The sequence below is a fragment of the Dipodomys spectabilis genome, unplaced genomic scaffold, assembly GCF_019054845.1.
Source record: "Dipodomys spectabilis isolate Male_0828 unplaced genomic scaffold, ASM1905484v1 ptg000173l, whole genome shotgun sequence".
Classification (NCBI taxonomy): Eukaryota; Metazoa; Chordata; class Mammalia; order Rodentia; family Heteromyidae; genus Dipodomys; species Dipodomys spectabilis.
The window spans coordinates 2,407,742-2,421,619 of NW_024870850.1; the positions used below are offsets into that span (position 1 = coordinate 2,407,742).

The window sequence follows — 13,878 nt, forward strand, 5'->3', positions numbered from 1 at the left end:
TGGGATGATAAGATTAAGTGCAGAGAGAAACCAAGCCCAAGCCCAATAAAATTGAAAATTAGGCCCTTTTTGCTAAAATGTGTAACTATACTACTACTACTACTAGAGAAATCAGTAAGAACTACATATTTGTTGAAGTAATTTTTACAATATAAAATAATACAAGATGAGGAAAGGAGGTGGATTTAGTTTAGACCTTCTAGGCATTTGATGATTTTTATCTTAAGAAGGCTTCTTTCTCCCAGTGTATATTTTGTCCTTGAAGCCATGCAAAGAATTTCTATCTGGCCTTAACAAGATGATGTAGCACTTGGGGACAAAGATGCAACACGGAAGCCCTGCACTGGAGGCCAAGATGCAGAAGACCTCTACAGCCACCATGACCTTCACCTTGGCACTGTGGTAGACAGGCAGGAAGGTGAGCCACACACTGCAGAACACCAGCATGCTGAAAGTGAGAAACTTGGCTTCATTGAAGGTGTCAGGTAGGTTCCTGGCCAGAAAAGCCACAGTGAAGCTTGCTAGGGCCAGGGAGCCCAGGTATCCCAGGACACAGTAGAAGGCAGTGAGGGAGCCCTTGTTGCACAGGATGATGATGTGGCCATCTTCAGAGTGTACATCTCTGTCCACAAAGGGAGGAGAGGTTCCTAGCCAGAATCCACAGAGAGTCACCTGGATGAGAGTACAGATGGGAATGATGAAGTTAGGAGCCCCTGACACCAGCAGCCACCTCATCCTTCTCCCTGGAGAAGTGGCCCTGAAGGCCAGAACCACAGTCACAGTTTTGGCCAACACTGTGGAAACAGCTACAGTGAAGACAAGCCCAAATATGGTTTGCTGCAGGATGCAGGTGACTGTGTTGGGACGGCCAATAAAGAGCAAGGAACAGAGGAAACAGAACATGAGGGCGATGAGCAGGATGTAACTGAGACACAGGTTGTTGGCTCTGACAATGGGAGTGTCTTGATATTTCACAAAGATCCCTAGAATAGCAGCAGTGAGTTTGGACAAACATAGAGCCACACAGTCCAGGGCCATTCCCAAGGGTTCTTCATGAGCCAGGAAACTTGCAGCTTTGGGGAGGCATTGGTTTCTCTCTGTGTTGGCATACTCATCATCTGGACACTTCATACACTGCTCCATATCTGGTAGAGGGAGGAGTTACCAGTTGTCTTGCTTCAGCACTTCCTTTGCCTCAATGTATATTGGTAGTTCACCTCTTAGAAGTTATTACTACTCATTAACATAACATATTACCAAATAATATAAAAATGCCTGAAACTGGTCTTTTGCACCTTGTCTATACCATAAGGTCATCCTCATTTTCACATTATTTGTTTTTTCATTGTGATTGTCTTACTCACTGACTCTTAGGAAAGAAACATGCTAATTGTATATTCCTAAAAGTTCATTTATTTATCATAAAATCTATGCATAATGTTATAATAGTATTCTAACATTGGGCCAAAATACCTGAAAGAAAGAGTAATGAATTCATACTGTTTTCAACACAAATTAGAAATAAACCATTTTCCATAATTCAAATGAACTAAAAGTAATTTCCTGACTTCTTTATGCTGCTATTGTATGTGCTCTCAGCACTGTGTGCATGACTGCATACTGGCATTCAAAATTGTGAATAATGTACCTTACGTTCCTGTATGTATTTGTTTGAAATTTTCAAAGGAGGCTGGTGTTACATTATGGAACCATAGCACTCTATTTGTGTCTCTTCCACATGTAAAGCAGTTCTAACAGAGAATCAAGGCTCTCTTTTAGCTTTAAAGACATTCTGTGCAGATCACTTGTGTCTAATACTTAAACCAAACTCAGCATTTTAAAAACTGTCCCTATACCAAGAACAATTCTGCATACATAAATAAAGATATGCAAGATTTATGTGTTCGTAGTGGCAAAAATATAATTTAGAAGATAATGGACAGTCTATCTTTTGTATGTATTCATACTTTACCTCAATGAAGAAGCTAAATGAACTGTAGACATTAACTTAGGCCAAAGAAGGATATGCATAGGAGTGGTTAAAAAAGGCTCATAGCTAGGTGTAAATGATCATAGAAAACATTGTTGTGGGTTGGGAACGTGAGTCAGTTTTATGAGACCCTGGATTCAATTCCTCAGCACCCCATGAGCAGAAGTGGAGCTATGGCTCAGGTAGTAGAGGGTTAGCCTTGAGCTGAAGTGCTGAGGTACAATACCCAGGTCCAGAGTTCAAACTCTATGAAAGACCAAAAAGAAAAAGAAAAAAGAAGGAAAAAAAGAAACCAGTGTTGTATGAAATAAATTTCAAGACAAAGAAACAAGACATGCTTTTTAGTTGCTGTTGTTGCTGTTATTTTGTTTTCTATTCCTTTTGTATTGTTACTTAGTTTGTATTTGGAAGGGTAAGGTGGGCACAGAAAAGGTGGAACAAATACAACAAACAATAAAAAATAAATACAACAGTGGTACTTACTAGACACTGTGTGGAAAATTAACTGTATGTCTTGTTGTTTGGGGAGGGGAGGGGAAAAATTGGCAGAGAGCCAGGGAAGGGGAGATGTGGTTCAAAAAGTATTGTACTCTTTACATGATTCGTTTAACTGTAATGCCTCTGTAGAACAATTTGACAACCAAAATAAAAACTATTTAATAATTCAGTATTGAGTAGTGGAGAAAGGGTTTTCTTGAGATAAACATGCATAAAATGTCATGCAAAATTACTCTCATATGTAATTTAAGGCCATGAGGAACAATATTATCAATTGTTACAATTTAATTACTAAAAGTCGGAAGACTTTGGGTTTGTAATTGAAATACAAAACCTTTTTCATGGACTTGGATACTTGGGAAATACTAGGATAGTAATAGAGAATTTCCTCTTTAGTAAGAGACTTACCTGTTCCATTAGAAATCTCATTCTCTATGCAAGGTGCACAATCAAAGGAACAGACAGCCTTTCCCACCTGAGGAGATTTCCGCAATCCAGGACCACAACTCTCACTGCAAACAGAGTGAGGAGTCTGAGGAAAATCAGATATGTGTTGGTAAGTATTCCATTACCTGCCATTCAAAAAAGGCGGATGTTCTTAAATTTTTGACCATTAAGCATAATTATTGTATATACTTAAGGCCAATCAATCGATTGCATTCTATTTTAGATTTCCTGACCCAATCCACAAAGGCTTTTGTGCTATAGCCTTCACCTTCAGCCCAAGCTACTACTGAAAATTGTGTAACCTTTAAGAGGTGGTTCCAAAGGCTGAGATATTTCTGGCCAACTTCCAGGAACTGCCTTGAATTTGTAGCATTTATTTTTTGTTGGACATGGGGCTTGAACTATGGGACTGGGCACTGTCTCTCAGTTTTTCAGCTCAAGGAGAGTACTCTACCACTTGAGCCATAGTGGGACTTCAAGTTTGCTAGTAGTTTATTAGAGATAAGAATCTCATGGACTTTCTTGCCCGGGTTGGTTTTGAACCATGATCCTCAGATCTCAGCCTCCTTAGTAGCTAGGTTAGAGGCATGAGCAATTGGCACCAGGCTCGTAGAATAACATTTATCCTACTGATTTGTGAAATACAGAAATATGGAAACAAGAAATAAAATACTCATTGAAACTTTTAATACTATGCTAGACCCCAGGGCCCTTGTATATCCTATTTGTTTTCTGGCTGCTTTGAGTTCAAAATTTTCCTCTGGTACAGGTTCTTTAGATGACTCCTCTCACCATGCATATCTAAACAGCAGGTCAACTAAGGGTGGTCCACTGAGGGGAGCAAAACAAGCCTTTCAACCTTATGAAATGATTGCTTTTACGGGCATTTTGTTTTAATACTAAAGTATGATTATAACAGATGTCATCTAGATTTCATGATAAATGAACATTTATCAATGTTCAATTAGTGTATCTTTTTCCCATCTAAGAGTCAGTGAATCAGACAATTTCCAGTTACAACTCATTAAATGTACAATACTGGATGATTAGTGAGCAGAAGGGACATCATATCTAGGGGTTCTTTTTGCTTACTATATTAAGTTCTAATCATTTGTGTTGTCTTGAACACACCTTGGTAGTTCCTATGGCCCACTCTATCATATCTTTAGATATAGACAATTGATGATCATGAGGAGTATATGGAGAAAACTTCCCAATTTTCACTTGAGCTCAAGACCTTCAGGAAAATTCCAAATATTCAAAATGTCATAGTCTGCCTCTAATTTTCTTTCCTCTTTCAAAATCACTTGGTCTCCAGCAGGATTGTAAAATTGGATGTTCTTCAGAAAAGGGTGCAGCTACAAGAGATACATCATCTCATGGTGAAGAGAATCCATGAGTTGAAACAGAAATCCTGAATTCAACCAAACCCCTTATTCTCTTTAATTCTTAGTTTATCATTCAAAATTAACACAGATATCACATGAAGTCTCACTAAAGAATGTGTAGAGGGAACTAAAAAAGTCATACTTCTGAATTGTGATTACTTCAAGGCTTTCTTCAAGAGGAAAAACCTCTACATAATGATGAATAAGACAATTCTCAGTGGACTACATAAGAGTTATTATATCAATACCGCAGAAATTTTATTAGAGAAGTACATGATACATAATGTGGAATAAAAAGTTATTTATTTTTTGTATATTTAATTAATTAATTTTTTTATTTTTGTTTTGCCATTGGTCTTGAATTCAGAGCCTAGGCACTGTCCCTCAGCTTGTATGCTCAAGGCTACCACTCTATCACTTTGGGCCACAAAACCACTTCTGGTTTTCTGGTGGTAAACTGGAGATAAGAGTCTTACAGATTTTCTTGCCTGGACGAGCTTACAACCATGATCCCAAGATCTCAGCCTCCTGAGTAGCTAGGGTTATTGGAGTGACTCATTGGCACTCAGCTCATTTAATTTCTTAATGTGCTAAATATGGAATTGTCAATGATTTTTTGCATTATCTTTATGTGATATACAAAATCATTGTGTGAATACAAGCCATCTCAATGGCACCCCTTCATCATTCTTTTTCATCTTTTCCAATCCCTCCATCCTTTAAATTACTTTCTAAGAAAGAAAATAATTGGAATAATTAAGTACTTAAAGAACAGATCATCCTTGCTATTAAGAAGCTTTTTGTGAAAAGATGGATTGTAAAAGTATTCAATGTAATTTATTGAGGTCATTTGTAACACAGGAGCTGATGGGAACATGACACAAATTTCTGCTGGTATTTTTCTTTAAGAACACATGAACAGAGGTCTGGAGTAACCTTACAAATATTTTTAAAAGTACAGTTTCTCTTGGGCCATTGGAATAAGATTTAAAAATATTAAGATTTACTTTAGTTTTCATGTATAGAACTGAAAAGAGAAGGTGTTACCTGTGCAGGAGAAGGCACCCTCCATCTCCCATTACTCATTGCTGGCTCTTCTGTTTGAAGAAGCATCTCGTGGAGAGCCTGTGCCACAGCATACACAGCATTGTAGATATTGTAACTCTCTTCAGACATGGCCATGTCAAAAATTTGCACAGGCAACCATTCCAAGGAGGCATCATGTGAACAGTTCTCCCACATTACACAGTCAGACTCAAAATGAGAGCAATTAAAAGAGAGAAACCACAATTTAGCAAGTTAAAAGTCTTCTGGGTATTTGGAAGGGTTGACTTCCCTGATAAAATCTGTGAATCCAGAAATGTCTGCATGGTGATGTGAAAAAATGAGAGGTACATTGAATGAGCCTAACATGAAATATTTCCTTCCAATGGATAAATCACATTGTAAGTTCAAGAGCCAAATTTTACTTCTTATTAAATAGTGCCCAAGATATGCCATTATGTCCAGCAGGTATTCCTTACTCCCGTAAATGATAACTACATTGGCTGATGATTTATTAATCTGGTTCTGAATTGCTATAATGTTAAATAATTGTGTCTTTGTACTGCCAGAGATCATATGCTCAAAGGCTACACAGATTCTGTTCTTGTCCATTGCTTCTCTCAGTTCTGAAAGGATCAATAAACTATTCTCATCTTGTGAGATCAATAGCCCTACCCAGTTCCAGCTGAAATGAAGCAGTAAGGAGACCATGGCAATGGCTAGAGATGTGTCCTTTGGAGCCATCTGATAGAGAGAAGGAAACTTTCCATAGTCACTCAGGGCAGGATCAAAAGTCCCATAGATAAACTAAAGGGAAAAAAAATTGGTGGCTCACATGTAAGAAATCTAATATACATCACAACCTCAATCTTGGTTTATATTCAGCAATAGGTTGAATTGGGTGGAAGGAAGGGTTTGATTTTTAAAATTTTTAAGTAAAATTGTAAATTATCTTTAAATCATTGTTCAATGATTTTTCATTTAACCATGTCAATTATATATATAATGCCTATTTACCATTATCCTATTGTTTCCATTATCCTTTCCTCATCTGTACCAACACTACTTATTCCCTTGTTCCTTGTTTCATTTGCACAAATATACTTGAATATTATGAGTATACTTGCCATTATTCCTCATTTTTTTCAAAGCTTCTCAACAATCCATTTAATATCATAAACCTAACACATTAAATATTTAATTTCCTAGTGTTAATTGTTCAGGGTAGTTATATCATGGATATTCACTTCTATGATTACCATAATTTAGCCAATTTAATCATGTATATGTGTTCCTGGCCACCTATAGGTTCTTATACTGATTTTGTATTTCATGTTTATATTATAGTTTATTTTATTTTATTATTGTGAAAATACTGTACAGAGGGGTTACAATTACATTGGCAAGATAATGAGTCCATTTATTATCAAGCATTGTAGCCTCCTCCTTTGTATCCCCTTCCAGCCCTTCCCATCCTCCCCTCGCCCATCCACCCAATCCTCCCCCACCCCCACGAAAGTTGAAAAGTTTTCAACATAACGACTTGTACATCTCATTGTTGCAATGGGTCCACGTGTATCCTATTTAAACAATTTGTTTCTTCCCTTCCTCTCCACAAATTATACCGACATCAAATACAGTGAAAGCAGGGGTTATACAGTGGGGGAGGGAAATAAAAAGCAACAAAGAAACCATCGTATAAAAGTGTTAGCAACAATTGCAAGAAAGAAAAAAAATTTGAGGGGCTGGGAAGGTGGTTCAGGGGTAAAGTGCTTGCCCTGCATGTATGAGGCCCTGGGTTCGATTACTCAGCACCACATAAGCAAAAAAGAAAAAAGCCAGAAGTGGCACTGTGGCTCAAGTGGTAGAGCACTAGCCTTGAGCTGAAGAGCTGAGGGACAGCGCCCAGGCCCAGAGTTCAGGCCCAAAAAAAAAAAGAAAAAGAAAAAGAAAAAAAAATTGAATACATATCTTAGGGTTCATTTTCCTAACATCAACTTATCTGACATTTTCTGCTTGACTCAGACATAAGGGAAACCATGGGACCTATGTTTTTTTGGGCTTGGCTTACTTCACTTAATATAATTTTTTCTAAGTCTTTCCATTTTCTAACAACTGGTGCAATGTCAGTCTTTCTGATGGAGACATAGAACTCCATTGTGTGTATATACCACATTTTTTGATCTATTAAACTAGTGAGGGGCATCTGGGTTGGTTCCATATCTTAGCTATGGTAAATAATACTGCAGTAAACATAGTCGTGTTGGTAGCTCTAGTGTGGTCTTGTTTGTGATCATTTGGGTAAATGCCCAAAAGTGGGATTGCTGGGTCGTAGGGGAGCTATATGTGGAGTCTTTTGAGGTACCTCCATACTACTTTCCAAAGTGGTTGAACAAGTTTACACTCCCACCAACAATGAAGCAAGGTTCCCTTCTGTCCACATCCCTTGCAGCATCTGTTGTTATTAGAGTTCTTGATTTTAGCCATTCTAACTGGGGTGAGGCGGTATCTCAATGTTGTTTTGATTCGCATTTCTTTTATGGCTAGAGAGGTTGAGTATTTCTTCATGTGTCTATTGACCATCCTTCTTTCTTCTTCAGAGAAGTTTCTCTTTAAGTCTTTAGCCCACTTATTTATGGGGCAGTTGTTTCTTTGAAGATTTGCTGTTGGGTGATTTAATTTTTTGAGTTCTACATATATTTTACATATGAGACTCTTGTCTGTTGTATGGCTAGTGAAGATCTTCTCCCAATCCATGGGCTTTATATTGATCTTGCTAGCTATGTCTTTTGCCATGCTCTGCAATTTCATGCAATCCCATTTGTCCAACCTTTCTTGGACTTGTTGTGTCTTGGGGTCTCTATTAAGAAAATTGTGGCCTGTGCCAAGACCTAGGGTTTCTCCTATTCCAAACTGTAATGTTTTCAGAGTGTCTGCTCTGACTCCGAGGTCTTTGATGCATTTGGAGTTGATTCTGGTGCAGGGTGATATAGAAGGACCTAGCTTTAGTTTTCTACAAGTAGTTAACCAATTTTGCCAGCACCATTTCCTGAAGAGGCTGTCTTTCTTCCATTCTATTTTTTTAGGTCCCTTATCGAAAATTAGATGGCTATAGGTCTGTGGGTTCATTTCTGGGTTTTCAATTCTATTCCATTGGTCCTGAGGTCTGTTCTTGTGCCAGTACCAAGCTGTTTTGATTACTATGATTTTGTAGTAGAGTTTGAAATTTGTTATTGATATTCCTGCAACACTCCAACACTGTTCTTTCTGTTGAGGATCGTTTTTGCTATTTGGGGTCTTTTATTTTTCCATATGAATTTTTGGATTGACTCTTCTATTTCCTTGAAGAATGAGGTTGGAATATTGACAGGTATCACACTGAATTTGTAGATTGTCTTGGGAAGTATTGCCATTTTTATGATGTTGAACTTTCCAATCCAGGAACATGGGAGTTTTTGCCACTTTCTAAATTCTGTTTGATTTCCTTTTTCAAGTTCTTAAAGCTTTCATCATAGAGGTCCTTCACTTCTTTGGTTAAGTTAATTCCTAGATATCTTATTTTTTGTGGGATTATTACGAATGGAGTTGCTTTCCTGATTTCAGCCACACTTTTCTCATTGTTGGCATACAGAAAAGCCATTGATTTCTCAGGGTTAATTTTATGCCTTGCTACTTTGCCAAAGTTTTGAATCAGCTTAAGTAATTTAGGAGTGGAGTTTGTGGGATTCTTTAAAATCAAGACCATGTCATCTGCAAAGAGGGAGAGTTTTACTTCTTCTTTCTGTATTTGGATCCCCTTTATGTTTGCATCTTGTCTTATTGCTGTAGCTAGGCATTCTAACAACACATTGAAGAGAAGTAGAGAGAGTGCACATTCTTGTCTCATTCCTGAGTTAAGAGGAAATGGCTTTAGTTTTTCACCATTAAGTATAATGTTGGCTGTAGGTTTGTCATATACAGCCTTTATTGTATTGAGGAATGATGTCTGGATTCCTAGTTTTACCAGAACCTTCATCATAAAGCGGTGTTGGATCTTGTCAAATGCTTTTTCTGCATCTATTGAGATAACCATGTGGTTCTTATCCTTGCTCCTGTTGATGTGATGAATTATATTAATTGATTTGTGTATATTGAACCAACATTGCATCTGTGAAATGACTCCTCTTTGATCCTGGTGTATGATTTTTTGGATGAATTGTTGAAGGCAATTGACAAAAATTTTGTTGAGATGTTTTGTATCAATGTTCATCAAAGAAATGGGTCTATAGTTCTCTTTCTTTGATGAAACCCTGCCTGGTTTTGGGATGAGGGTTATGATGGCTTCATAGAATGTGTTCAGTAGTGAACTTTCTCTTTCAATTTCATTGAAGAGTTGGAGGAGTATTGGTGTGAGTTCTGCTTTGAAGGCCTTGTAGAATTCTGCTGTAAAACCATCTGGTCCTGGGCTTTTCTTAGATGGGAGGTCTCTTATTGCTGTTTCTATTTCATTGCTTGATGTGGGCCTGTTAAGATGGTTTAACTCATCTTGGTTTAGTTTTGACATGTCAATATTTGCTAGGAAAAGGTCTGTTTCTGTCAAGTTCTCAAACTTATTAGCATAAGGTTTTGAGAAGTATTCCCTTATAATGTTCTGAATCTTGGTTGTTTCTGTGGTGATGTTTCCATTCTCATCTTTGAATTTATTTATTTGGGTGTGTTCTCTGCTTTTTCTGATTAGATTTGTAAAGGATCTGTCAGTTTTGTTAATTTTTTCAAAGAACCAAGTCTTTGTTTCGTTGATTCTTTCTATTTTTTTTTGGATTCTAATTCATTTAATTCTGATTTAATTTTAATTATTTCTTTCTGTCTACTGGATTGGGGTTTATCTTGCTGCTCTTTTTCAAGGAGGTTCAGATGTCTTATTAAGTTGTTGGTTTCAGATCTCTCCAATTTGTTGATGTAGGAGCTCAGAGCTATAAACTTGCCTCTGAGTACTGCCTTTGCTGTGTCCCAGAGGAGCTGGTAATTTGTGTGTTCATTTTTGTTGAATATCATGAATATTTGAATTTCCTTTCTAATCTCTTCTCTGACCCACTTGTGATTCCACAGTGTTTTGTTCAGCCTCCATGTGTTACAGGACATTCTTTGGTGGCTTTTGGTGTTGAGTTCTAATTTTCTTCCTTTGTGGTCTGAGAGAAAGCAAGGTATAACTTCAATGTTTCTGAATTTGGACAAGTTTGCTTTGTGGCCTAAAATGTGATCTATTTTAGAAAATGTTCCATGTGCTGCTGAGAAAAGCGTGTATTCTGATGCTGCTGGGTGAAATATTCGGTAGATGTCTGTTAAATTTAGTTGATCTATGCAGCTGTTTAGATCTGCGGTTTCTCTGTTGAGTTTTTGCCGAGTTGATCTATCAAGTGGGGAGAGTGGTGTGTTAAAGTCCCCAACAATTAATGTCTTTGGATCTATGTAGGATTTGAAGGAAAGTAGTGTTTCTTGGATAAATTTTGGTGCTCCCTTGTTTGGTGAATAGATATTTAGAATTGTAATATCTTCCTGAAGGAGAGATCCTTTAATTAGTATGTAGTGACCTTCTTTATCTCTTCTCACTAATTTTGATTTGAAGTCTATTTTATCTGATATTAGGATTGCAACTCCCACCTGTTTATGGGGGCCGTTTGCTTGGTAGATTTTGTTCCAGCATTTCACTTTCAAAATGTGTTTGTTTTTAAGGGCAAGCTGTGAATCCTGAAAACAGCAAATAGAAGGATCTTACTTTTTAATCCAACTAGACAGTCTATCTTGCTTAATTGGAGAGTCAAGTCCGTTAATGTTGAGAGATAGGACTGAGAGGTATTTGGGAGTTCCTGCCATTTTATCCCCCTTCTTGGGGACTGCAGCAACTAGGCTCTTCCTATGGTTCTTGGATTCTCAGTTTGGGTGTGGCTTCTTGGTCTTTATTGTGGTCTTGTTGGTTTTCTATGTGTAGGACATCTTTAAGAATCTTTTGTAGGGCTGGTTTGGTGGAGATATATTGTTTCAATTTTTCTTTGTTATGGAAAGTTTTTTTTTGCCCTTTGATTATGAAGGAGAGTTTAGCTGGGTACAGTATTCTTGGTTGATAGTTGTTTGATTTTAGGGCATAGCATACTGCATTCCAGGTTCTTCTTGCACTGATTGTCTCTGCTGAGAAATCTGAGGTGATTCTAATTGGGTTCCCTTTATAGGTGATTGATCTTTCCTCCTTGACAGTTTTAAGGATCTTTTCCTTGGTCTGAATTGATCCTGTGCGGATTATAATGTGACGGTGGGATGTCCTGTTTTGGTCTGGTCTCTTGGGGTTCTAAAATCTTCTTATATCTGAATAGGCCTATCTGTTTGCATGTTTGGGCAGTTCTCTGCTAGGGTCCTGTTAAACAAATTTCGTAGACCATTAACTTCTTTCTCTAGGTGCTCCTCTACACCCGTTATCCTCAAATTAGACCTTCTGATAGTGTCTTCCAAGTGTTGGATAGATCAAGCACATTTCTTGGATTTGTTTTGGATTGTTGTATGTTTTTTCCTCTATAATATCTAGGCTGTCTTCAATCTCCGAGATTTGATCTTCTGCATGGTCTAACCTACTATCAAGACTTTCTACTTTGTTTTTTATTTCTTTTCCTTCTCATTGGTCAGCTTTGATGGCTTCAAATTCTTTGTTGGAGCTTTGTTTTAGATCTTGTATGAACTTCTTCGCTTCCTTAATTTGGTGTTCATTGTTTATTCTCAAATCACTTCGTTGATTGGTTATGCTTTCTTTGGACTCCCATTCCTTCTGTTGAGTTCCATTCAGCATTCCCTTTGTGATCTCCCTGAGTTCTTTCAACTCTCTGGTTATGGATTCCATGAATGCTTTTAGTGATCTTTTTCTATTCTCACTCTGCTCTCTCAATTCCTGTATTACTCTTTGATTAACTTCCTCACGTTCACGCAATTCCTGTAGTTCTTTTTGAGTATTCTCAGCCTGCTCACACAATTCCTGGCTTTCTCTTTGTCTGTTCTCGGGCAGATCCCACAATTCCTGTCTATCTCTTTGACTGATCTCATCTTGCTCAAGCCATTCCTTTATTTCTCTTTGAGTGTTCTCAACCTGCTCACTCAATTCCTGTATCATTTTTTGATTAGCTTCCTCCTGCTCTTGATATTCCTGTACTGACCTTTGGTTTGCCTCCTCTCTCCCTATTATGCTCATACAGAGTCCTTTGCAGGTTTTCAATCTTTTCATTTACCATGTTTACCAGTAGTGTTTGTAAAGCTTTTTTAGAGCTCTCCTCTGGATGATTCATAATCTGTTCTGTCCTCTGATTATCATGAGTGGGAGTTGAAATCCCCGGACTTGAAATTTTTCTTTTTTTCCAGGCTTGGAATGACAAAGAAAAATTGAAACAATATATCTCCACCAAACCAGCCCTACACATGTGGTGCTAGTTACCCCAACATTAAAACAAAAAGAATACTTGGTGTCTCATGAAGATCCACTCAATGATTAATGGAGGGTATCATTTTTTGGTGTGCTACCTGTGAAAGACAAAAATAAAGGCCCGGGGGATTTCATATGGACATCATATTACTAATATCTCATAAATGGTACAATTTTTAGCATATATACTTTGTACGGAAACAAACATTGCATTGATTTGAAAGTTATTGCATTGATTTGAAGATAAGTTTTGGATTATTTTGATGAATTTCTATGTCTCCTGTGAAGGTTTGTTTTCAAGTACTATCAGCTTGTCTTGGCCTTGGCTTTTGTTGTTGAAGAAATCAACAAGAATTCCAATCTTTTACACAACATGACTTTGGGATTTGATATCTACAGTGCTGATTTCAGAGCTTGGTCTGCGTTTAAGAATCCTTTTATTTGGCTTTCTGGGCAGAAGAAGATCCCCAACTACACCTGCATAGGAGAAAGGAATTTTGTAGCAGTGCTTGCAGGAACGTCAGGAATGACATCTGTGCAAATTGGAACACTGCTGGAACTCTACAGATTTCCACAGGTGAAGGAGAGAGGGGTGTGTAAGATGTCTACTTTGGTACCATTTTCAGATGTTATAAGAGAATTTTAGTAAAAATAGTAACATAAAAACATATGCTATTTTATAATGTCAAAAGCTAAGTAGTACAACATACTCTGTTACCAGATTCTCATTGTTTAAGAGAGGATGGAAAATGTTGCAGAAAACGAAGGGATGACCATGAGCATAGGGTTTGTTGAACAATTATGCAGAAAGCAATCAGGAAGTGGGAAATGACTTTAAAAATGTGAAGTTATTGAGTGAATAAAGTTAAGCATAGTAAAGCACAATGGCTATGTTTTCTCTGATCTGTGGAAGTTGAATTAAGATATAAACATGAGGAGTTCCAGGAGGATGGCAGAGGAGAACCTGGAGGCTAAACAAGCTCTCGCATAGAGAGCAGTTTTAGTGCTCCAGTGGAGTCCTAAGCCTGAGAATCAAACCAAGTGTGCCATCACAGCACAGAGAGTTAACCCAG

The 13,878-nt window shown here is 37.6% G+C and overlaps 1 pseudogene; it reads right to left on the reverse strand.

Annotated features, from left to right (window-relative positions):
* Nucleotides 1-222: 222 nt before the first annotated feature.
* Nucleotides 223-13,878, reverse strand: part of LOC122119890 — a 59,524-nt pseudogene continuing 45,868 nt past the window's right edge.